At 43.2% G+C, this 26342-nt stretch overlaps 1 protein-coding gene across 1 annotated transcript in view; it reads left to right on the plus strand.

The window, feature by feature from the left end:
* LOC146830710 (vomeronasal type-2 receptor 116-like) overlaps nt 1–26342 on the plus strand; it is a 49684-nt gene that overhangs the window by 16596 nt on the left and 6746 nt on the right. The gene's annotated exons all lie outside the window — the stretch shown is intronic.

Raw genomic sequence — 26342 nt, forward strand, 5'->3', positions numbered from 1 at the left:
CGTATAGCATCTAGTTTGGCTGCCATGCGGTCGAACACCACCCGCACCTGTTCAGCCAGCTTCTCCTGGCACCCCAACACAAGGCGTTGAAAAGCCATGTGTTCTTCGTGGGGGTCCTAGGAGGCAGCCGTGGTGGTGGGTGCTGCCTGCCGTGTGGTTTGTGCAAGGGGTGGGGTCACATCGATGCAGCTGGGCTGCCCTGCTCCTGGAGGTGAGTTGACGTAGCTGTTGATGAACTCTTCGATGGCGTCGGTGTCAAAGGTGTGGTGGTCCTCTTCGTCATCAGAGAAGAGAGGTTCAGTCTGCTCAGCAGGAGTTGTTGGTTTTCCCCCTGCAATGTGAAGGGGAGATGCAGGTTAATATTGTGTTCACATGTGTGTTGATGCATTGCACATGTTTACATACAGACTGCATGACAATGTACATTGTGACTGTTTTGGAGGGGCTGCCTATTTGATGTGGGACAGTGGACATTTCGACAACATCACGGATGTGTGTTTGTACTTGTACATCATCAACTCACATTTCCCTGCTATGCCAAATGTGATTGGGCAGTTTCTCCAGACAAGCGGCCCCAGTTGTGTACCCTGTTCTGTTGTGGACGTGTTGCGGTTTGTACCACATTGTGGGGCATGGTTTGTCCGCAGATGTGTTGTTGACGTTAGGGGTTGTTTGTGCACATGGATGTGTCAGAGTGGGACCTGCTCCTTTACGGATGTGGTCCACATTCAACCACCTCAGTGCTGTTGCGTGCAACATTTTATGGTATATTGACTGCTGCACTGCTTTCGTCAAACAGTGTCACTTGCATTGTCAGTGTTGCTCACAGACACACCGCATTGCTGGGTTTGACACATGTGCATGAGATGGTTGTGGGATTGGTGGTGTGTGGGACAGGCCTCCTCTGGGCACATACTCGACGGGGGCCTACTTGCTGTTCCTAGGTGTGCTGCAGTGTGCCAAGGGGATCAGGGACATGCTCCAGAGTCATTGTGGGTGTGCACTGTGCTATGCCTAATTGTGCATGTGTGCCATTGTGCCCATCTCCCCCCGTCCCCCCAGTCCCTGGTCGTTACTCACCCTGTTGCTGTTGTGTCAGGTCATGTTGAGCAGTGTCAGGTCCCCTAAGTCCTGCCGCCGTCTCCCTACTGATGACTGTTGTCACCATTTCCTCCATCTCATCCAGCTCCTCCTGTGGCATGGGACTCCCACCTCCAGTCTGCATTGCTGCTTTCTGGTTGTTTGCAATTTCCTGCTTGGTTTTGCGCTTCACATCATTCCAGCGCCACTTGACCTCTTCCATTGTCCTCTTCAGCACTCCGACTGCATTCACCTTGTCCACGATGAACTACCATATCCCACTTTATGTTGCCAATGATACAGTGGAGGTGATGAACAGTAGTTGATGGTGTTCTATCACCTCCATAACCAGGATCCTGTTTTCCTGCGGACTGAACCGCGTCTTCCTCTTCTTCTTGTCCTTGCCTTTCCCTGACCCTGAGGTCCCGGCCTGGGCCTCCGGGGGGCTTGTGAGGTTCTGGTTGTCCTCTGTACTTGCTCCTGCTCCCTCCATTGTGCTTCGCAGTTGTGTTGCTTTTGTTTGTATATTTCTTTCTACTTTTATAGTGATTTTTCCCACCTGACATGTGTTAATTGCAGGTCTGGCGCAGCTTAACGCTGATTTTTGTATCGGGATTGGCCACATCGCAACATTTTTTGCATTCGTGTTTCGCGTTTTTTCGGGCTCGTGTTAATTTTAATGCGGTCATTTGATGCATTATCGTGAGACTATCGCATGGTACCACAGTGTTGAGAATACTACATTAACACGCGGTGCTTTCCCGCGATAGACTGCGATATGCAAAGTTGTGTTAGGCTAATTTTGCGATAATTATCACACTTTCTTGAGAATATCTCCCTGAGTGTTTTAGTAAATACAAAGTAACTCAATGCAGCGCATAGCACTGTGTGGGGAAGGCATTCCATTTGTGGAGCATGGGTGTTCCCATGCATCCACCCATTGATATTCACACAATCCCACTAAACTGAAGAGATCTGGGATTACACCAAAAAGCTATGCCTTCCTGTAGCTGTTGTAACGAGGAAAAATATCTTTATTACATCTTAATACTTCCTCTTTCCATGTATGCCGCATGCAGCAAGCATAAAAAAAGGAAATTGCTTCTAAGGGATGGTTCTGTGCAGGAAGGTATCCTTTACTGCACAAAAATAATCCTCTCTGTAACTCAGACACCCTTGCACAATGGTGCAAGGCTGCCTGCATTGGCGCTAGGCAGCACACAGTACGCCAGCGCTAGGAGACAGCAGAAATGCACTATATTTTAGTAGATGTGGCACATTTCTTCTGTCTTCCTTTTACGCAATGCAGCTCATCAACTTTGCTTGCTGGCCTGCGGTTTGTGAAATGTTAGTAAATATGACCCCAAGAGGCCTGAGTAAATCTGGAATTGCATTAGGTTCAAGGGTGGATGCATGGGAACGGCCATTTTTTACCCATGGAACGCCATCCCAACACAATATAAAGCAAGGCAGTGCTGCACACTGCCTTGCGTTGCTCTATATTCACTAAACCACGCAAATTCATGCAAACTGGCTTTGCATTGCTTAGTAAATGCCAAAATGGATTTTGCGTCGGGGCTGCGCCATACAGGTGACACAACACAGATACAAAACCTTATTAAATCTGGGCCCAAGTGGTTAAGAAATAATACAGACACAAAAGACAGACTAGAATATCAGCCCATAGACCTAGAAAAGCAACTAGACTGGCCGACATGTAGGAGTTTTGTTTGATTGATATGTTTCAGAAAATGCCGAGTTCTGTTTCTGTTACATTTTATGAAAACGATACAAATTTACATATAGTGCCTGAATGCTGTAAAAATTGTTAGGCGCAGGTACTTTTATTTATTTGTAAATCATGCCCTGCAGAACCTAAGAGGCATAGGCTATAGGTGGTTAGTAACTTTGAAGCCCAAAGTGTAACCCCTTTTGCAGCAGGATGCTCCTAAGAGGGATCAGTCCAGGGAAATTTTCTTTCCTTAAAATATGTACATGGAATATGATTTTTCAAACACTGCATTAATTATTCAGGTTCCAAATTGAGATAGTTATAGGCAGGGATTTGAATAAACTCTAATTGTGTAAATTACAGTAGCGGCATGCTTAGTGCTATACTCAGTTCCCACCTCTGGGCAACAGTGGAGCAGGGTTTTTGGTATTTGAGTTAGTTAGGGTCGATGGGTTGTGACTTTAGCGACTAGAGCAATAACTAGGATTATACAGATGTACTGTGTCAGCTCCTTACAGAGCTGAGCAAACCCATTTTTGGCAGACTCAAGTAGCAATCCTTTTGGTCATAGAAGTCTTACAAACTTACGATTCAAAGTTGTTCATTTGTATACAGCGAATGTAAAGGATCACATTTCACAGGGAGGGTGTTACACAGACGTCTCAGGCCTTCGACAGTTCAGAAGACGTGCGGGTAAGGGTCTAAAAAGAATGATTTATCTGTGAGGTTACAAAGATCTTGCAGGCTCAAGCTTGGCATTTCAAAGGAACCCCTTATCTACACATATCCTACAGTTTGACTGTGTAGGAAAATCCTACTATTTTGGCTGGCCACCCACAATGTTTATGTTAATTCTAGAAAAGATCAGCATCAATGGATCCCAAGGGACAGAAATCCGCAAAAGGAGAGAGGTTTTTTGGATATTTTCTCTTGACACATACAAAAGAGGACTTAACAATGAAATCCCATGGAGTCAAGCAATTCGCTTCAATAATTAATGGGTGTGCAATCCAGGTATTGACGTAGAATTACAGGATATACAGTCTTCACTGCATTAGGCCACACAGGTTTAAATTGTTAATCTGAACCCCAGGAGATATGGGTCATTACACAGGTTTATTATCCATCATGCCAACCAACCGGTGTTATATGCCAACCAACCGGCTTTACCGATACAATATTTCTATTTTTTCTCCTCGTGAGTTTCACTGCAAATATCTTACCAGCGACCCCCCTTTGCGGGTTGTGGCTTTAGGATCTCTGCTTTAGGCCATTGCATCAGGCAGGGCGGTCCTAGTACATTGAGTCCCTATCTCATCTTTTGATCGACCACATTATATACAATCTCTTGGCATTTGCATTTGCTTTACTTGCGCTAGCGCCCCCCCTCCCCCCTTTTTTTGGTGCGCATCCAACTAATTATACTTTGGGACACATCTGTTAACCATTCGGATTTTATCCTTCCATCTCTCATAGTATCTTAGGGACACAACATTAGCCTGAAATGGCGCCCGATTGTTTACTTGGAAAATACCAGTCCTGGTATTCTTCCATAGGTAGCTGCCATTGGATGCCATATGAGATTGCTCGCAGGATTTAACCTATCGCTGACGAGCTGAGGGTTTATAATCACACCCGGGTAATATGGTCCTGTCTTTACTGCTATCACGGAAGCGGATGCAGCGGCTATTAGTCTGACCGAGAAGTTCACAGAACCGGGTAGGTGTATTCAGACCGATAGTTTAGTGCACATTTAGCTCAGTCCCGTTGTTAGGTCAGCACATTAGGTGATTGGACTGCTGGGACCACTAGTCTATTCACCCATTCAAATATAAGAGGGGATTTACTTTTCTTTCATACACTGAGACGGGTGGGTTACCGGAACAGCATGCGATAGGCAAGCAGCTTTAAATTCATGCTCTTCCTTTTAGATCGCGGTGCTGAGCTCCCAATGACTAGCGGTAATTCTCACCCCAAGCCCTTTGGGAGCAGGTGGTTGTCGTAGCGTGGTGATTTGTCATCAATTATTAGTAAGTATATACACATTCATTGTAATCATACTTACAAGTAGGTTTGCATATTATTTTCGGGCACTCTTTAAACATTCCACGTAAAACTGGTCTCCATTCTCTCCCCTTTTTTCATCTGATTCTTTTTAGATGTGTCCCGTTACTGAGTAACGCACCTGCTTGTGTTATTGAGGCACGTTTTGATTCCTCGTGACTTTTTGTACATTTTCAATACCATTGGATATAAAAGACGCTTCTAGGAAATGCTGAGGACATTGCACGAACGTAAACCTGATTCAGGAACCGTTGATAACCTAGAACGCTAGGTAATTAAGGTCTTTTTTTAAACCTTGCTCCAGCGTACTATTGTACATCTGTTATATAGAAGTACATTGTTTCAGATTAGGTGCACACCTAGCCTCCATGGTCCAACATGTGGTTGGCAAATGTTATCTGATTAGCTTATTTTCTGTTCACAGATACGCTGGTGTAATTTCATGCCAGCCCGTGCTATCCAATAGGTGGCAGAGCACGCTTCGCGTTTATCTACACAGTCTCTTATTATCGACACCAGATCAATTGCCAAAAGGTATGCAAACCTGAAAGTAGATATAACTAGTATGTGGTCCACAATACTGATAAGGACTTGTGATGTTATATCGGACTCTGTCTACACCCTGCTGGCCACCTTATTACAAGGGCCAATATTGTCATGGGCAATGTGACATATCCTTTATATTTCGCAGAATTCTTAATTATTCACATTTTATACTTCTTATGTTGGACTGAGACACCATGAATTTCATGACAGAACTGGAAGTTGTTTGTATCAATATGTAAATAATGTATGACAAATAGAATTGTTCTTTTCTTTTCATTTATTGTGCACTTGATTCAGTTATTGTATATAAACGATCACAGTTTGTTTTTTCTCATTATGGTCTAGGGGCTAAAGAATCATGGCTGCCTGAGGAAGGCTGAACGCCGAAACGCGCGTAGATCTAAATTGAGCCATGTTTTAATAAAAACATTTTCTGTTGATATTAATTGGAATATAATTGATCAATCAAATCTAATAGAGCCATGTTAAAGGAAATATTATGGCCGAGATTAAACGGAATGTTATTGATTAATTTGTATATACAATGATTTAGTATCCCACAATGGGAGCAGTTTGTATAAAAAGTACTGAAAAAGACCACAATTGATGCATTGTATGGAATTATATTGATAAACAATAAAATAAAAATAGAGAAATTACTAAGTTGTTTTCAGGGTCAATTCAATTCATGAAGCTTTATTCGGTTCATAACATGTGATGACCATAAAAGCACACAGCAAAACACAGAGATACAAAGATACAGACTAAAAAGAAACACATTTAAAAAATCATACTTTTCCTATAATAAATAGCTTTACAAATAAAACTTGCAGTATAAAAACATATATCAGGGGAATTCATATTAAAAAGCAACCTCATTGCATCTTCCGTATTAAAAATACCATATTTTAAAAACATGGGTTTTAAAAATGTAATCCTTACATTCAAGAACAGAGTGCAAATAAGCATAAAGTGCATACTGCTTTGTTTGGAGTGTCCGTCGCACGGGCAAGGACCAACAGGGTATCTTTTTTGTTGGGGGAAGGCCACCAAGACATGCACCATTCCTAGCCTTAATCTGGTTAGGACAAATCTATGCGCTGGGCGGGTTACCATGTTCAGGTACTGCTGAAAACCCTCATTTTCAGTGAATTTATTATATAGTTCAACAGTAATAGAGGGACCAGACTCAACGAAACGTTTTTGGGTTCTATACAACAAAAAGGATTTTTTCATATCATGTTTGACTAGAACTCGTGGGGAATAACAATCTAATAACAAGTTCAACCCAAAAATAGCCTGATAGCTCTCGACAACATACTTAAGTCAAGGGATTTTCATACAGTTATCTAATTTAAAACAGTCCTTGATAACAAGTTGGTTGAACTCAGTCTCTTCCTTAAGTCAAATTGCTTTGTAAAGTGACAGGGGTCTAAGGGAAACAAGGTCACTCAAATAGGCAGCCCCGACCTCTTTATGAATTAGCTCTGTTGAGGCAGAAGCGGGAAGACACATTAGTTTCTTGAGGAAGGTGTTTTCTTCCCTCTGAAGACAACCAACGTTAGAATAACCCCACAACCCTGCCCCATATAGGGCAATGGAGACACTTTTGGCCTTATATATCTCCATCATGTCTCTTATTCGTCTATCCCTTATTTTTGCAGCAAATTTAAATATACCGTAGGAACTTTTGGCCATTATAGTTCTTACATTTATTAAATCCTGGGCCCAGCTACCATCGTCCGAGAAAGTGACACCCAAATACCAGAAATTTCTTACTTGCTGCACTTTCACTCCTTCTATAAAAAAGGCGTGGTTCTTACTGGGCTTAGGCCCGCAAATCATAATATGAGTTTTACTTTTATTTATCAATAGCTTCCTCTCCCCTATAAATTCGGAAAACCGATCCATCAGGCGCTGCAAACCAATAGGTGTCCGAGATAGGAGCACAGCATCATCCGCATAAAGCAGAACCGGCACACCTATCCCGGTAACCTGAGGAGCATCAGCCTTAACTGTTTTCAGGATGGTTTCCACCCCATTAATAAATAAAATAAACAACAAAGGGGCAAGGACACAGCCCTGTCTAATTCCCCGTTTCACACTAAAATTCGGGGTACACTCCCCATTGACCCTATATCGAACGCTTGCTTGCATCTTGTTATATAATCTAGCAAGGAAGAAAATAATTTCCTTAGGGGCGCCTAATTCTAACAAGACTGACCAGAGAAGCGGATGATTAACTAGATCAAAAGCGCTACTTAAATCGGCAAAGCAAAGATACAAATTGCCACGCATAGCCTTGGTATACTTGCCGATTAATAGTTCTAAGTTGAGGCACTGGTCCAAGGTCCCACGGCCCTTTTTAAAACCATATTGGGAGTTGGCAAGAATCCCATTCTCCTCTGCCCACGCTTCCATTCTAAACAGCAACACCCTGCTCATAATCTTCACCGATGAATCCAACAGGCTAATCGGTCGATAATTACAAGCTAAAGCCTTATCCCCCTTTTTATAGATAGGGACAATAATTGATTCTCCCCATGTGGGCGGAATCAAAGTGGTTACCGCTGCATTGAGGACCAAAGTAAGTATCGGTCCCCAAATCCGCGGTTCGGCCTTATAAACATCAATAGGGACTCCGGCGGGCCCCTGGGCCTTTCCCCCCTTGCTAGCCTTAATACTGCATTCCACCTCACCGAGGGAGATGTCTAGTGGAAGCATGGGCCAATGCCTTTGCTCATTATCAGTCGAGACACTATCTTGAAAAATAGATGAGAAATGTGACACCCAGGCCTCACTTCCCACATGAGAAGAGAGTTGGGGAATTGTATCATCATGTAGGAAGGGGGAATTAATAGTAGACCAGAATAAGCGGCTGTCCAAAGTTTCTGCCGCCTGAGTTAAGTTATCCCAGGCTTCCTGCTGTAGTTCTTTTTTCCTTCTAGTTAGTGCCATTTTGTAATCATATCGTAAGAGTGTGACTACATTCTTGTCCCTTGGGGTAAGGGCTAGCGCTTTTTTAAGTTGGGAAAAAAGGGCTGTACAAGCATGATCAAACCAACCCTTACCCTTACCTCTCATACCCGGCTTATTTCCCGTAAATATATTATTAATAATCAAATTGATATTAATAAAATTAGTCACAACGGAGATAGCTGAACACCCTGGTGTTAGAATGGTATTAATATCTTCCAAACTTTTAGATATGATTATAGGCACTACTACTGCAGATTTGTCCCCTTTCCACCTAAGCCTAGTTCCGTTAGCTCTATGCGGTTCAATATTAGCTATGGTTCTTGGCGCTTTCTGGTCTCTGCAATTCCATGACTCAATTCGCATGGTAATGCAATTGTGATCACTCATGCTGGAAACATCCTTTATCATGATCGAACACTGGGGCATTAGACTAGATGAAACCAGAATATGATCAATGCTAGAACTAGCGTTCCTCCCATTAAATGTAGGGATAAAATAACCACTAGCCTCTACATCAGGCCTCACCAGCTCTAAATCATAGGTTGCCATTATACTATTAATGGCCTCCCCATAGGTGTTATGTGGGAAATGAGGCGTATTTTCGCCACTATTGTTTTGTACCCCACAAGCCCTAGAGGAGGACAAACTGCATATTGTAGAATTAAAATCACCTAACCAAATAAGAGTAAGAATGCATTTTGCTTCTGCTACAAGCTTCATGAGGGCACTATCAAGCTCAGCTATTACTTTGTGCCGGGAATTGTTAAAAATATTATTATAGAAATTTATTAAAAGCACTTCAGAACCTTCTGTTAGTCGCACCCAGAGAATTTGGGAATGCGTACCAACTGTTAGATGTTTAACAACCGTCAACTTAAGGTCTACTGATATAAGAAAAAGCAGTCCCCCCTTTGCTCTTCCATGTCTAGACTCAGTAGCATCCAAGCTATAACATATATAACCATCAAAGCAAGGTTGAGCAGTACACCAGGATTCTTGAAGACAAAGAATATCATGTGATCTAATCAGGACCTCCCATCACGGATTGTTTTCCTTAGAGGCCCAACCGGCTATATTCCAGCTAGCAATAGAGATACCCCTATGTGAGCAGTTATTAAGCTCATCTTGAACAGTATTGGGGATGTCTCCATCGCAGCATAGATCAATCACAGGCACACCCAAGCTGCTAGCTACATCATTAATCAATTCCAAATTACCCCCAATAACATTTGCTACTACTGATCCACTGTTAATAGTTCCCAGGTTATCATTAAACTGGGGATCCTCATGAGCTAACTTAATCCCATCAGAATGTTTAGACAGACCGCTAGGAATAACGGTCGCCTGAGACCTGAATGTCTTCTGATGTCAGTCATTCTGATCTAAGGAGCTCAGGGATTGGTATCTATTCTGAACAGGGATTTCAAAAACTAACCCGTAATTGGGGGATAATAATCTATTTCTGTTTATGGTATGATTAGGAGGGGGGACTCTATCCCTGTTACTAGCATGGGGCGGCTTACTAAGATGGTTGTAAAAATAACCCAAAGGTCGTACAGTTATGTCAGTCTCATTCTGTGATATAGAGGCTGCTCTTAGCAGGACCGTCGCAACATGCTGAGGGTGTTGAAAATTAACAATAACACAATCCCCCCTACATGACTTCCTTGTGTTTCCTATCCAGCTAACCCTTCTTGTAGTTATAATTTGATCAAAGAACTTTACCGGGAACCCACAATGCTTATTTAGCCAGAAGGTTGTTTTATTTTTTAGTGAGTCCTGCGACTCTAAAGAGGTTCCAGTCCGGCCAAGATCTAAGCAGGGGACATTGGATAGGATAGCAACATAAGGTGCACACTCAGGTGGGAGGTCTACAGATCGGTTGTTGTTGGGTGCAGCTTCCCTAACTGGTATAGCAGTCATAACAGGCTCCTGCACAGTAGTGCTTGTATTACAAGCCTGTAGTTCACTCCGACTTGCCGGTGCAGGTACTACTTGGACCTGCTTTGTCCGACCACCTGCTCGTGTACCTAGTGTGGCTACTTGCACAGAACAGGCGCTTTTATTAGTCGGTTTTATGGCAGGTTCAGCTCTACTACCATCCTTCACTGAAGGCCCATGGTGTTCCATCTTAGTCATAAGCCTATCTAGGGCACTCCCCAATCTAGACACTTCGGCTGTAAGTTCGTCTATTTTGGTGGTTAATGGCTTAACAATCAGCTCAAATTTACTCTCGATATTACCAACTAGTAGATTAAATTGCTCGGTATTAATGGTAACTGAATTGTCCTTAGCCAAGGTCCCATTTTCACAAACAAAGTTCTTGGATGCAGGTTCGGCTTTTCTTCTAGTAGAATTTCCTCCCCGTTTGTTAGTTACTTTTCTGCATGCCCTCACTGCACGCGGGGCCAACGGGCATTGCTGTGGGACAAGCTCCGGTACTACCAATAGATCTTCAATCAAGGCAGAAACCGCTGGGGGATCAGAAACTGCTACAGGTAGAACTTCGGAATCACAATGGGTGACCACGGACTCAACAGTGTCAGTTATTTCTTCTTCACGGGGTCCCAAGGACAGGGGCAGAGCAGGCAAATTATCTCGCCCTAAGGATTTTCTGCGGTCACTGTTTATCTTGCTTACAACTTTGACCAGATAGTTATCCATGGTTGACTTTTGTTTGGTCATAGTGGCATTAATTGGATTACACAACTACTGCGCAACAACAGGCTATGTGTTGCAGGGCTGTTAAACTGATATACGCCAATCCCCTGAAACTGGAGGCACACACAGCTCACAGGAACTATCAAACAATCACAAAGAGCTTACTGGATTCTGGGAGCGACGACCAAAGGGGATGGCCCAGCCCGGCCTTCCCGCGCGGGACGAGGGACCGAGCCCGCCTTTAAGCGCCTCCTGGCGCGGGATTGTGAGGCGTCCTGCCCCTAGGAATGCTGGGGGTTGTGGTCCGGTGGAGCAAAGCCCAGCCCCGGTAGAGCAGGAAACACCAAACAGCCAGCTGAGGACAAACAGCACACCGAGGGACTCAGCACCGAGCCCACCTTTAAGCGCCTCCTGGCGCGGGATTGTGAGGCGTCCTGCCCCTAGGAATGCTGGGGGTTGTGGTCCGGTGGAGCAAAGCCCAGCCCCGGTAGAGCAGGAAACACCAAACAGCCAGCTGAGGACAAACAGCACACCGAGGGACTCAGCACCGAGCCCGCCTTTAAGCGCCTCCTGGCGCGGGATTGTGAGGCGTCCTGCCCCTAGGAATGCTGGGGGTTGTGGTCCGGTGGAGCAAAGCCCAGCCCCGGTAGAGCAGGAAACACCAAACAGCCAGCTGAGGACAAACAGCACACCGGGGTTATATTTGGTTAGTACAACAGCACAGTGCACAGTTGTATATATGTGTCCATATTTGTTTTTAAAACACTTCACCTTGTTTGAATAAGTTTCCTATACATATATTTGCAAATATATACACCCACAATTTTTACTGCATTTTACTGCTGCTTTTTGGACACTGCTACGCAGGCCCCAGTTCATGTGCTCTGACCCCTCAAACATGGCAACATTGGATATATTCCTAATTGGCCTATTTAACTTACTTATATGTCCCTACTATATGGTACAAAAGTGTACCCAGGGCCAGTAAGTTAAATCTCACTAGTGGACTGCAGCACATATTGTGCCGCCCCTAAAGTGACAATACAAAACATACCTCCAAGCCTGCCCCTGCAGCGTGGGTATGTAGTTGTAAAACTGTGAATTCAACCTGGCAAAATAAACCTTTTGCCAGACTTAAAACTTTTTTAATACTGATAGTCACCCGTAAGATAGGCCCTAAATGCCGATAGGGCAGGGTGCATGGTATTCAAAGAGTAGGGCGTGCATAATATTTTTTATATGTCCTGGCAGTGAAAAATCTCCAAGATCGTTTTCCACTGTGTAAAGGCTGACTACCCCATAAGGGAATTACTGGATTACATTTCACCACATTATAATGCTTACCTTCAGTTTGGGAGTAGCTAGAAAAACGATTGAAGGACTCGTTTTAATACTAACTTAAAACCCCACTTAATGGTCAAGTTGAATTTTAAAATTACTATTTTGAAAATGACATTATCAAAAAGTTCACATGCAACAATGTCCTATCAGTTATCATTGAAGATCATAATTCATAATTTATGCAATACAAAAGTTAATGTTTTGTGCGGTGCCATAAGTCAAAAGAAAGAAGGATATGGGGTATGACCAAATAAATCACCTGATCCAAACACTCATGTATTCAAAAGCAGCATACATATTCATTTCAACACAATGATTAGTGTGCTGTGAACACACAGTGCTCAAACGTTTGTGGAAGCGGTGCAAAAACGGTTATAACATTAAAATCAAAAGAAGGTTGGAAAGAACCCAGTAATATGTGCAGATTCTGCATGTGCAACCCCTCAGTTAGGTCACGTGTATGGAGGTCGGAGGGGGCAGCACGTGTGATGCGATCTGGCGCAGGATGTTGTTTGGTGCCGGGGGACTGAGATCCTTCCAGGCAGAGTCAAACACACTCCAAACAAGCATTGGCCTCAGATGGCCAGCCAAACCCACATGCGCAGTGAAGGCACCACTCCCCTCCAGCCTGTCACCACCCTGGCCCTGCCCCCAAGACTCGGCACAGGAAAAAAAAAACAATAAAAAAACTGGTTTGAAATCCGTTTTATTATCGTTTTATTTTTTACATTTTTGAAAGTGCCGGCGGGGGAAGAGGGGGCGACGCTCCTCCACCTTAGCGGAGGAGCCGCTGCTGGAGACAGATGATTAAGTATGTTTTTAATTTTTTAACAAAAGTCCTTCAAATATGTAAAACCTACTCTTTAAATGAAAGTAAGTCTAAAAGTTAATTTATGTCATTCAAAAAAATGCAGTACAAAACAAAAAAAGTGAAATATCGTGCCAATATATGCCGCATGTTTAAACAGTGTAAGCTGTTTTAATTACAGTTTCAACTCACTTTCCCTTGCAGTAAATGCAACCAGTATCATTCTATCATGAATTCATTAATCATGTTCACAGATATTTTTTGTGGGTGCTGGAATGATGGGAGGTGGGAAGAAGGGAAAAACAAGGTGGTGAGGATCATGTGCATTGCAAAGAGTTTACGACCAATAACAATTACAGGTGAAAAGAAGAGCTGTTAAAGTAAATGAGAAGAATGAAAAATATCCAAACTGCAAGGATGAAACAAATTTTTAAATCAGTATAAACTTGTAAGTCAAGTACCTCAAATGTCAAAAACCTGACGTGGAGTGTAACGGGGCAGACTAGCCAGTTTGGACATCAGTAGGTTTCTGGACAGGGAGAGGTTTTTAAAAGCCCAGCAGGGCTAGAAAGGTTAGTCCCAGAGACAGGGCTTCCATTTTATTAACTCTGCTCCAGTCAAATTGTCATTGATAGGCATTACTTTTCCAGATGGCTGGCTTGTGCCTGTCCTACCAGCCTTTGACAACCATGGTCCCGTCCATGTGATTGACGATGCCTCAGCCTTAGTGGTAGAGCTTCTGGTTTTGTCATGTAACTGACTTTTCTCCAGCCCTTCCAGCAACACTGAAGCGCTAGATGGTGTGGAGGGGAAACATCCATTACAACGCATGCCATTACAACGCATGCCATTACAACGCATATCCCTCACTGACCAGCACCTTCCCTCAGGTAAGCACCCGGTGGTGTTAGAATAGTAATTTTTGTTGTAATGGAACATGCGTTTTAATGGCTTGCGTTGTAATGACGTGAGCTGTAATGGAAGTTGCTTTGTAAAAACCGCGTTGTAATGGTATGCGTTGTAATAGTTTGTGTTGCAACCTCATACATCCGGTGTCGACCCAGTTGACTTTCCCCTGTCTTAAAGTCCACCTTCATTATCGTATCTGTCTGTTGAAAATTTCATAATTTGGTTTATAAGGCTGGCTAGTTTTTGAATGCCGCATACCCTAATATAAACACTGAAAAAAAGCAGTCTCTAATCAGCATCTGCATCACATGTCCCTAAAATAAAGCAGCTGCTCGAGTGTGTTAATGTAAGTCTTGTAAAAATAAAGCCGCTTCCAGTCACTAATTTACATTTGAACAGTGTCCTTCAAAATAAAACATGATTTTGATATTTTATGCGGCGCTTGGTATCCCGCATCTGTGAAATTCACAGCACTGCAGATTATGGGTGTCACTGTCATCCAAGGTGCTCCTTTTATAGACCAAGAAAGGATTTTGCATTTTAACTGCTGGTAAAACTCCTATGTTTGCAGCAAGATCTTCGCCTGCTCACCAGAAACGGCGCCTTAAAAGCAGGCAACAAGTCACGGCGCTGTGGATGTTATTGCCAACCGTGTTCCAGTTTTACTATAACAGTGTAATTTTTGTTTCTAGCAAGCGGTTGCCGCTGTTCTCCAAGTACATATGATGCAGTCAGCTCCTCTTTGTAATCTGACGAGACACTCTTTAAGGAAATTAGGTGCTCCTTAGCCCTGAGGCAATTTACAGAAGAAAGGTCTAAATTTGTTGAGTCTCATTGTAAATTACAAGTGCAAAAGGTGCTACACTTTCTCTGAACAATCTGCCTACAAATTAAAACAACGGAGAGCAGTGAGCAAAAGCACATTTAGTAGAGGACAAGCGTCAAATATATAAACACTTCACAAATAAGTTAAAAGCATCGTGGTCTCATGTGATCTGGTGATTTTTTCAGCTCTAAGGCACCCAAAAACCTTTTATCTTTTTATTAGAAGTTGATATCGGAGTTGACAGAAATAGAAACTCATTGAGATTTTCAGATGAAATAGGTGCTACAGACTGGAAGTCGGTGAAGTCAATGCCACTCCATGAAATTGCACGGGCAGGAGCAGATGAAAGAAAAAAACAACAGTGCGGGAGGGGAAGGACGGGGGCAACAAGCAATGGAATGGCAGTGCGGAGGGTTGGATGGAGAAAAAACAATTGCCTCAAGCCGAGCGTGGCCAGCTGAAGGACTCATAAATAAATATTTCAATTCAGTACATGGTCCATGCTCTCTATCTAAGGGACAAGAACTTGCACTTTCAAATGAAGTGCAGGGGCTGCTTATCTCTTTACACAAACTTTGAGAGAAAACCAAAGCAGTCCTGGTCTGGAACAGACAACCTTGTGTGGAAAGAAGGCTTGGGTGGACGGCCAGGAACAAAGAGCCCCGGTCTGCTGGCTCACCAGCCTCACAGCTGCCGGCTGAGGCCAGCCACACAGTCAGCAGCAGTCCAAGCAGTCACAGGAGACTGGTGACAGGAACAAAGATAAGAGCAAGATTTACAAGCCTGTTTACAGAAATGCAGCAGGTCCAAGTAAGAGAAAACAGGACTGATCTTGTCAATTGCTTTTCAAGAAAGACAAGCATTGGCATAGCCAATAGTTCTCGCCTCTGGGACCTTAAGTGTTTAGCCATGCAACAGTTGCATAACTAAACACTTATAAGGTCCCAAAAGCGAGACCTATTGACAATGCCAAGCGGCCTCGCGTCTGCGAAAGTGATCGCGATGGCGATCAAACATCAAAGCGGCCGCTAAAGTGAAAGTAATCGTGGTAAAAGTGGCGCGCGGGCCCGCGCACATGCACTGTAGCTGTAGGCTGGCCTGGTAGCACTTTTTGGAGCCCTCTCAATAAGTCTCGCCAGACCAGCGCATGCGCTGGGTCAGGCGGAACCTAAAAAATGAGTTCCTCAACAGAGGTAAAATGTTGACCAGTGTATTTATACAGTGCTTGGTCCCTGCTCTCGAGGAGTGCTAAACACAGCAAGAGGCATGGCAAATGCATGCCATGGAAAGATGGGGAGAAAGAATAGGAGAGCGATGATGGAGCCAGCAAAACAAAAGCCTATAGGAGGACTGGAAGCCCATAAAGTATATATAGCATGTCTCTTAGAGACAGTGCCAGCACTGTCTAGCCACGATCTAAAAAGATCTAAAAGCACCGGCCAGCTCTGTCAGCTACTTCAAATCCTGCAGCCTGGACGGCCACCGCACAAACTGTCCTGGCGAGCTGTGACCACAATATTGAACTCTCGGCTGTGCAGGAGCTTATGCCTTCCCCTGCCAATAATCACCAGCAGCAGGCCTGCTACAATTCTGTTCAGCATTACCCTTGCCTGCTGTAATCTGGTGGCTTGCCCTCTGCCGAAGAAGACGCTGACAGACCTAGCTGCCTCACAGCATGTGGCAGACACTTCTGTGGGGATGTACTTCTAAGCCCACAAAAGGGTGAGTCCATCACATATTCTCTCTGACAATTACAGTCTGGTTTTCATCTACACATCGACACCTGGGTAAGCACCCTTTGCTCTCTAAAACTCAATGCCTTTTGCATGGTAGAGATCCATGATGTTGTGTCAGGCTAAGAGTGCTTCCACAGGCGTCCTTCCTCAAGAGGCAGGTACGCAAATACTGATGACAGCCTAATATAACCCCAAGTCTATTTTTGTTTTGAAATAGACACTTCTGTGTTCATAATACCAAAAATAAAAACTTTTAGAAAAGCAGTATGAAAACAGAAATTTAACTATTTCTCCCCTTAAAAACATCCCACTTGAACCTTAGAGTTCCTGTTTAATGATATGCCTTAATTGCGATGAATAATCTTCTGTGTGGTCATTTCTAGCGCCATTACAGTAAATCATTTTAGAAAGAGGCAGTAGGTTAGTGACCATCCATTTCAGGTGTTTAGCAGCACTTTAAGAGCTCATTATTGCTTAATAAGGCCTACTTTCTGATATTCATCTCTTTCAATGGACTTAATTGCTTGGTTCTATTCACAAAAATGTGCCACTCTAAGTGTCACACATTTTCCAGTTGAATGTCACTAATAGGAAAACGGAAACCATGGAAATGTCACACATAAGTAATCTGAAAATCTAACAGCTATGACGAATGTCCCAGAAACAAAGCATTTTGTGCTGCCATCAGGAAAACCAGCTGGCCCAGTAGGAGTTTATGTGCTCTCTCCACTTGTTATCAGTCTAGTTTCCTAAAAAATGAAACACTTTCTTGGCCATCAGAGTAATGAAAGTTTCACTGCAGAAATTATAAGGCTGATAGGTTTGAATTTGTTATCAAAGGAGCTTGTTAGACCTGTCATCCTTTTTAAAAATAATATTTATTGATTTTCAAGTCAACACATTTGTGTAACATAGCAGTTTAAGGATATACATGTATTAAGGTGTGACATATGGTATTTTGTACTGAATATCAGAGTTACAAAACCAAAAGGTACATGCAGGTATTCGCGACGACATTATAAAACTGCTGCACTTATATTATACAATTCAAATACTGCAAAATATAACCAATTTTATTTATTAACAGTGAATGTCCTAGAAATGTATTAAACCGGACTTCTTTATGTAGTTTAACCCTACGTGTTTGTTGCATCATGTTGTGGTGCACAGTGTGGGGCAAAGAGCTGATTGGCAGCCTGGCAATGCCCGAGGAGAGATGTGAATCCTACAGACAATTGTGTCTGCATCGAGACCCAGGAGGGGAGGTCGGGGGTGTAGGAGGTCGGGGGAGGAGGGGTTAAGGTGTTTTGCTGCGGTGATCTCAATTAAGATTGGTCAAGAAAAGGCAGTTTGGAGCGGTGCACCATTAGGAGGGCGGGACAGTGTCGTGAGGCCGTGTAATATGCTCACGTTGTGCAGATCTGATTCCACATATGTTCAGTATTTTTGCCACTCAGGAGGGTTGGTCCCTATATTTTGTGTATGTGTGATGTCCTGTAATTGTGAGTGTTCTGCGATTAGTGCTGTCTTGAGGTCTGTGAACCAGGTACGTATACCTGGGGGTTGGATTGATTTCCACGCCATACCCAGTCGACGTTTAGCTAGTCCGAGTGCCATGTCCATAAATTTGTTAGCATTTTTCCTCCTGGCAGTGCGCTTGGTAATTCCTAACAGGAAGTGTTGCCCTTGCGCTACCACTGACGTTTCGGTGCCTCCTGATAAGAGTTGTCACCTCATTCCAATATGTTGCTCTATTCGGACAATCCCATACCATGTACATGAAAGCGGCTCCATTGTTGTGACAACGGGGACAAATGTCTTGGAACTCAACATACATCTTTGCTAAATTGTGTGGAGGTACGTAGGTGTGGTATAAATAGGTATATTGTGTGAATTTAATTTGTGCATTTATTGATAGTTTTTGGGGGTATGATAGGCCTTGTGTCCATTGCAGTAGCGGCTCCTGGAGGGAGTGCTGCTGGGCGGTGACGCAGGGTGGGGGAGAGGCAGGGTGGCGGGTAGTAAACTCCGGGTTTTGACCGAACGGAGGTAAGTATACAAATAAATTTAAAAAACTAATTTCGGTACTCGTGCTGCTGTCCGAACGGAAGCCTACACCGGGCCCAATCCATTTCACGTATCTGAAACACTTTCCATCGCAGTCCTAACTTTTGACTTTGCCTCAGTCTCACACAACCAGGTGCCCGCATTAGGCACTTTGATCTTTTAGGTACTAGATTTCACTAAAACATTTCAATTTCATAACTCTGCATCAACTGATTTAATTTGTTTTTGTGTAATTTTATTTATTAAACCTTAACCTATTTTTATAAATTGGTGTGAGACTTTTCTTGTGTTGGGTTTTCACTTTATTACTGTGTGTGTGCTGCATAAATAATTAACATAGTGCCTCTAAGTTATGCCAGGCTGCTTGTGTGCCGCGCTGCCAGAGGGTGTGGCACAGGTTACTTTAGGGACGTTTGTGGTTCCCCCTTTCAAGGTTTGTGGTTGTTGCTTGAGTAGGGTTTTCACCCCCCCTTAATCAGTAACCCAATTTCTTACAGAATTCAAATAGAGAGCACTGTTTGGTAACCCTGAGATACAGTGTTTCATTTAGAAATCAAGGTAATTATAGTTGTAGTTTGTTGCTTTTTGTTTCTTGGTTGTAGTTTTATAACTGGAGGAATCATTTATTTCTTAATAAAGGGACTTTCCCCCAAAATGCTTTGAGAAAATAAATCCTTTATCACCATGCGAAATTTGAAGGAAAACATTACACAAATCTGGACAAGATGAAAAGACATAAACAATTTTGTTTACAATCAAATTAAGTAGCAGGAAATCTATACAAAGGTGTGTAACCTGGCAGTAGAGGTTGAGTCTCATAAGAAGACCCTAGACGCCATTCACAAAAGCATAAACAAGGTGATATTGGTTCGAAAACAGGCATGCACCTATTAGATGTTACTATTATGTTCACATTTTCAATTAATCTGATCTTTGTAGAAGATTCTGCACCGAACCCCTACCATCTTGTTCGACGAAATAACACATTTCGGCCCCACATGGTACAGTTGCTTGGTTGGACTGTTGTTTGGTGTCTCGGTATAATGAGGAATTGCTGTATTGATAAATACTGTGTGATGTCAGATCCCAATCTGCTTGTACTAGGTATAAAATATACGGGAGGAGAAAGTACACAACAGAATTGGACCTTCAGAAGGGGTTTGCTAGAGGAAGAGGAGTATATTATCTACATGAAGGAATGGATAGACGATTTATTGGGAAAGAATAGAGGCAGTACCTGAACGGGCATAGTGTGGGACGCCTTTAAGGCAGACATTCATGGTGAGACACTGAGTTTTAGCCGATACCGTATTAAAAAACAACAGCTAGAAGATCTTTACCAAACTTTAAGGGCAGTTGAAGAATAATTAATTGGGGCTATAGTGGCTGTGAAGGCTAAAGAGTGTATAACAGGAAGGCTCACCATAGCCAAGGCAGCAATATGGTATGTAACCATAACAAAGGTAACTGAGAATTATATGATCAGGCATGCAGAATGCTACGAGTATAGTGAATGGGCAGGGCATACACTAGAAGTCAGATAACAGCAATCCAAAGTGAGAGAGGGACTTTGGTAACTACAGCTTGAGGAATCCGAGAAGCGTTTCGAGAGTTCTATAGGAAACTGTATGACTCGGAGGGGGAAATGGAGAAAAATTAAATTAGGGATTATCTAGCCTCCGGTAGTGAGGAGAAATTTACCATGGAGGATCGGGCAGCCATAGATGCTCCATTTACATCTGATGAGATTTATAGGGTGCTCAGCGAACTCTCAGCAGTCAAGGCATCAGGGCCAGATCGAATCCCGCTCACATTTTATAAGGTCTTTTGGTCATCAATAGGGGGCAGATTTTATTAGCACCCTCTGCCAGGCTCAGATGGGGGATCCTCACCCAGAGTCCAGGGCCCAGGCTAGCATTGTGGTATTTTTGAAGACAGTAAAGCCAAACATAGATCCAGGATCATATCGGCCAATCACCCTCATGAACACAGACACCAAAATATACTCCAAGGTCTTGGCTAGCCGCCTAAGCCCAGTCATTTAACGAGTTATATCGCCAAGGCAGCACGGTTTTATACCAGGCAGGGGAACTACGGACGATGTAAGAAGGGTTATCACGCTTTTCGATACTTCTTTGTCCTCAGAAGACCCTAAGGCACTCATTTTATTGGATGCAGGGAAAGCATTTGATAGGGTCTCCTGGGACTTCTTGTGGAATTCACTTGAATGGCTTACGGCCGAAAAGGTTTTTTTTAAGGCTCTGCGCATACTGTATCTGTCACCCACAGATAGACTCATCATGATGGGGGGCAAACGGATGAATTCAAGATTAAAAGCGGGACCAGGCAGGGTTGTCCTTGCTCTCCATTATTGTTTTCCTGCTATATTGACCCACTAATACTCAGCGTTGACATAAATCTTGGTATAAGGCCCAATGGCTATTACGGACATGAAACCAAGATTCTAGGGTATGCAGACGACTTAGTGGTCATTACATCAGCCTGAGAGTTGGCGCTGGCAGAAATAGCAAAGGAAACTGAGGCCTTTGGGAAGATCTCAGGCTATTTACTTAATCAGCATGAAACTCAAATTCTAATTAATGAACATCTTGGCTTAGTGGAACCTCGCGTTGTCCAATACGCATCTTATTTAGGGGTAAAGATTTCATTAATGTAGGGCAAATCGCAGAACAGAACCTAGCCCCGTCATAAAGAAAGGGTCAAAGGATTTTGATAGGCTGGACAATCTTCATCTGTCTTTAGTCAGTCGCTGCAATGTTGTGAAAATGATTTTCCTTCCCAAAGTTCTCTTTTTGTTTAGATCAATACCGTTGGTATTTGAGAAATTATGGTTTAAGAAGCTAGAGGGATTGGTTAATAGATTTATATGGGAATATGGAAAGACAAGATGGACCCTGACATTCATGTCCCTCCCTATAGAGAGAGCCAGGTGGGCTATCCCTGATTTTAGTTTATTCTACTTGGTACCTGCCCTACACATTTTGAGTGTATTAGTGGGGCGAAACCCCCTGGATCCTGGGAATCAAGGGAGGGTTCCAGATATTTATAAGCTATTGGTAGGGGAAGATGCTAAAAACTTTTTTATTAAATTTACCTAACCAAGCTACTACAAGAAAGTGAGGTTTAAGTCCCTTTGAGCAGCATGGCGAATATTGGGGATGCTGAAAAAATGATGGGATTAGGAAGAATTCTTTATTATAACCCGCTCTTTATGAATCCGTCCATCCCGGTGGTTTTTCACGGCAATATAATGAGATGGTGGGCGGACCTATGGGTGGTGATATGTTCAGTACAGTCGGAATCAAGTCATTTACAGAGAGTCAAGACATGTATCGGGTGGGAAAAAGTGACTTCTTTAAATACCTACAGATATGTAGCTTTCTGGTGAGGAGAACAGGGGGCCCCAGAGGTATAGCCACATACATCATCATGGATCAGTTGAGGGATAAAGATGGATGCACTATTAGCCAGATTCATAGGGAACTGATCTCTATGCAGCCAGACGATCTTGAGAAGCAGGCAGATAAATGGGATCAACGGCTCGGGTTAAAGGGATTGGGCTTTCTTGATTCCTTAAATAAGGGGCAGATTTTTTTCATTCATCTAAGCTCCAGGCACAGCATTTTAAGACGGCTTTAGATCTCTATTACACGCCAGGGAAAATATCAAAATGGGGTGGTTTTGTGGGCATTAGCTGCTCTCGATGCCAAGCCCCAAGAGCAGACGTGGTCCATATGTTTTCGTCTTGCCCACGGCTGAATAGTTTTGAAGAGAGAGATAGAGTTATTCTTTAGGGTTTCGCTGATGATGAAAGTAGCTTTGACACCCGAAATAATGCTGCAGGTGGTGAGTAGCTCAGGATCAGATGGAGCACAGCCATGCGTTATGTTTTTAGCCATGGCAGTGATTAGAATCTGTGTCTCCACTGCCTGGTTGGATCCCGTGCCTCCTTCATTCTCTCAATGGCTTGCTCAACTCCTTTCTACTTTTAATTTGGAGAAAGGAATTTATGTGCAATTTATCAATGGAAGGACGAGACCGGGGGACCCGGAGGAATAATGGGTTTGAATTGTTGTATGGTATATATAATCAATCCTGTCTTTACAATGCGTAAATGCTTCTATCCCAAAGTATCAATTTTATGAAATCTCTTTCTGAAATCGCTTATGTATGAATTTATTTATGTGCCCCTCTCCAAAAAAAAGTCAATAAAAATATTTAAAAAATAATTTAAAAAAAAGGCCAAGAAGCAGACAGAAACGTCAGTATTCTTGCAGGATGAAAATCCTAAAGTTATCTCATAAATTAAAGGCATTGAAAGTATCTCAGAAAAATTACCAGTGCTTAGCAAACTGACACTACCAGCAGCTAGTATACTTTTCAAAAAGAGAAATTAGCCACCATTCTCATGCCACAGCTTTCTTAGAGTATTGCAAAATGTAGTACATGTCTTGAGGTTCACTTTTTCCTTTGAAAACATCCTAAAGCAGAAATACGGTATCTAATGCTTAATATATGTGCACAAAGTTTAATATTGTTAACAACTGAGGACCTTGCAAACGTTCTTTCAATTCTTGATAATCACGCCCAACAGTTTAAGATGAGTACAAGTACACATTTAGGGTAGAGACTAGCAAAATACTTTAAATGAAATGCGACTGATTTGTACCTTGATAAAGGCCTGACTGCCGAATTTAAAAGCGGTCGGAACTTAGGTTTAATCACGGTGGAGACTACTCCATCTCCACTGTTATTACCCCCCCCCCCACCCCCCATGGCCCTGTGGAGTAAGGGCCATCGGAGGCATGTTTCTAATTCTGCTTATTTAATTTAGATGAATCCTATGCTACAATGGTTCGAATAGGTTTCATACAGGAAAAATGATCATACAATAAAAAGCACAAAACAAGTCATAAAGATATTAGCAAAAATGACAACACCTGTCAGGCCCAAAAACGTATGAAACTTATACGAACCATTGCAGCATAAGATTGTTCTATACCCAGGTTCCCATGAGTTTAAGGGTTGCTCTTGAGTTCAATTCCCCTTCTATTTAATTTAATAAACGTCAGGAAAGCCGTGGATGTAAGGGTCAGTGAACACTGTTAAAATCTCCCTTTGCATTCGGCGAGGACTCCCATGGCTATGGAGAGCATTTTATTTTTTATTTGCAAAAAGTAAACCCAGCTTCAGAATTTTCTTTTTGAAAATAAAAAAAGAAAACAGTTTGTTGCAGGGCTCCTGCTCCAAACTTTAAACAGCATTAACAGGTTTGGCGGTCATTTCTAAATTAGACAGGCATGACCTCAATCAGGGCGAATGAGTAATTTACTCCATCTCCCTGGCGGAGAAACAGGCCACTGCTTATATATACATTTGGTCCTAAATCTACATACAGGGAAATAGAGGGAAACCTCAAGCTTAATCCACAACCAACTTGAGCCGCACAAAAGATATAATAATGGCAGATAAATCAGATAGACAAAGTGACAGAAGCAAAATAAAAAACAAACAAACGTTTTTGTGACAAGAGTGGCGTCTTTCTTAGGGGGAAGGCCACAGAAGCTTAAGCGAAGGATAAGGAAAAGGAAAATGAATGCTAATGAGCCGAACATAATCTTCCTTGTTGAAGCATTATGAAGAGTGAGTTTTTCAAAAGAATGTCTTTTGTTCCAACCCTTCTTATGAATATTTACAGTACCCAACTATAATTACAGCTGTTTGTACAAAAAATATGATTAAACATTTCTGTCACTCAATTCTCAAAGTTACTAACAGAGAAGTACCTCAATACCAACAACTGAAAGCGAAATCAACTTTTACTCCACTTTGCAGCCCAAGACAATAGACATATTTCAAAACACACTGTATTTACATTTGAAAGGAATTCTATGTGAAAAAAGCTCAAAATTCAAACTTAACAAATCAACTCAACATACACATTGGATATATACTTTACAGGTATATGCAATTGTAGAACTCTCCCAATTACCAGCAGAATGGCATCAATATATATGCACTAATCAGAGGTATTTAAAATAATATCCCAATATCGCATACCCCATACAGTTGCAATGTTCAAGAAATCATAGGTTTCGACTACGGCTCATGACCCAGCCCCTCAGTCACTCAAATGGCACCAGCCAATGATACACGTTGACCCTTCTGGCGACACTTTGATTAGATTATCGAGACCACCCAAAGTGGAAGGAAACAGTTACTGGGTTTCGTCACTCCAGATTAGGCCATCAGGCAACCGGCAGCACCTTCATGAATGCGGGATCACTATTCCCCGTAGGCAAAAAACTGTGACATTGGAAGCTAGCGTGCTTCCCAACTGGAGATATGTTTCCTCTCTGGCAGAGGTGCAAGCTACAGCTGCTCCCGGCAGCCAGCCGGGGGTTCCCATAAGGCAAAACGAGACCCCTCTGGTCCAGTCACAATGTTCTCCACAATAGAGTACCTTGTGGTGTGGGTCCGGGCAGAGGGAGTGTTAGATCTGGGGGTCTCTAGTTGGCAGGGTAGGTACCACTGTCCAAGTAGGGACCCTTGCTTCTAGTCAGGGAAAGGGGGATACACTGTTAAGATAACCCCTGCTCACCCTCTAGGTAGCTTGGCCTGAGCAGTCTAGGCTATCAAAGGCAATGTGTAAAGTATTTGTACCAACACTCACAGTAACACAGTGAAAACACCACAGATTTACTCCACACCAGTTTTAGAAAAATAAGGTATCTTTACTAAAAACTTCACAAGACCAAATATTACAGACAAACCAACATATAATTCAGAAAGGTTACTTTAAAGATAGTTCAAGAGTTTGCAGAAAGTACTCCAGGATGTCAAAGTCAGTGTCCTGCACAATGCGACTCTCAATGCACAAAATGCGACACTCTCGTGCCCAACAGTACCTGTAGTTGCGATAAGGTTCCCAAAAGCTATAACAAGGAAGATGGCAAAGGCGATGCGATGCTCCTGAGATCCTGGGGAGGCTTTGCAGCAGCCCTGCTTCACGCAGCAGAGGTGGATGCGCCGGCTCCGATCTGTAGGGGGAGGATGCGATACCTTTGGCTTTCGTTGCGTAGGTTTCTTAGGGGGAAGATTTACGCACAGGTTCGATGCGACACTCTTCGATGTGGTGCGATGCGTGGCGCAGCGTTGCCTTCCGGCGCCGCAACTCTCGATGCGCCACGGAACGGGACTCTGCGTCGACGCACGCAGCGATTGGAGACTTTTCACGCACCGGCAGTGGTGCGGCCCGCAAACTGGTTCTGCGACAACCCTCGCAATGGCAGGAAGCTTCACGCTTCGGGACGATGGTCGACGCACTCGGCGATGCGGAGACCCTGCGTGTTGCGATGGTGCCGCGATGAAATTTTCCACGCACTCTCGTCTTGCGACACGCAATCGGATGATGCGTTGGGTACCAGTCACTCTTGTTCACGCTTCTGCTTCCCAGCTCCCTCAACACAGCAAAACGACCTCCTGAAGCCCCAAGACTGGGCAAGCACTCCAAGGCAGGTCAGAACTCTCTCAGCAGAGTTCCAGGGGAGCTGGTGGTGAAGTCCTTTTGTT

Source organism: Triturus cristatus, chromosome 5_1 (assembly GCF_964204655.1).
Source record: "Triturus cristatus chromosome 5_1, aTriCri1.1, whole genome shotgun sequence".
NCBI lineage: Eukaryota > Metazoa > Chordata > Amphibia > Caudata > Salamandridae > Triturus > Triturus cristatus.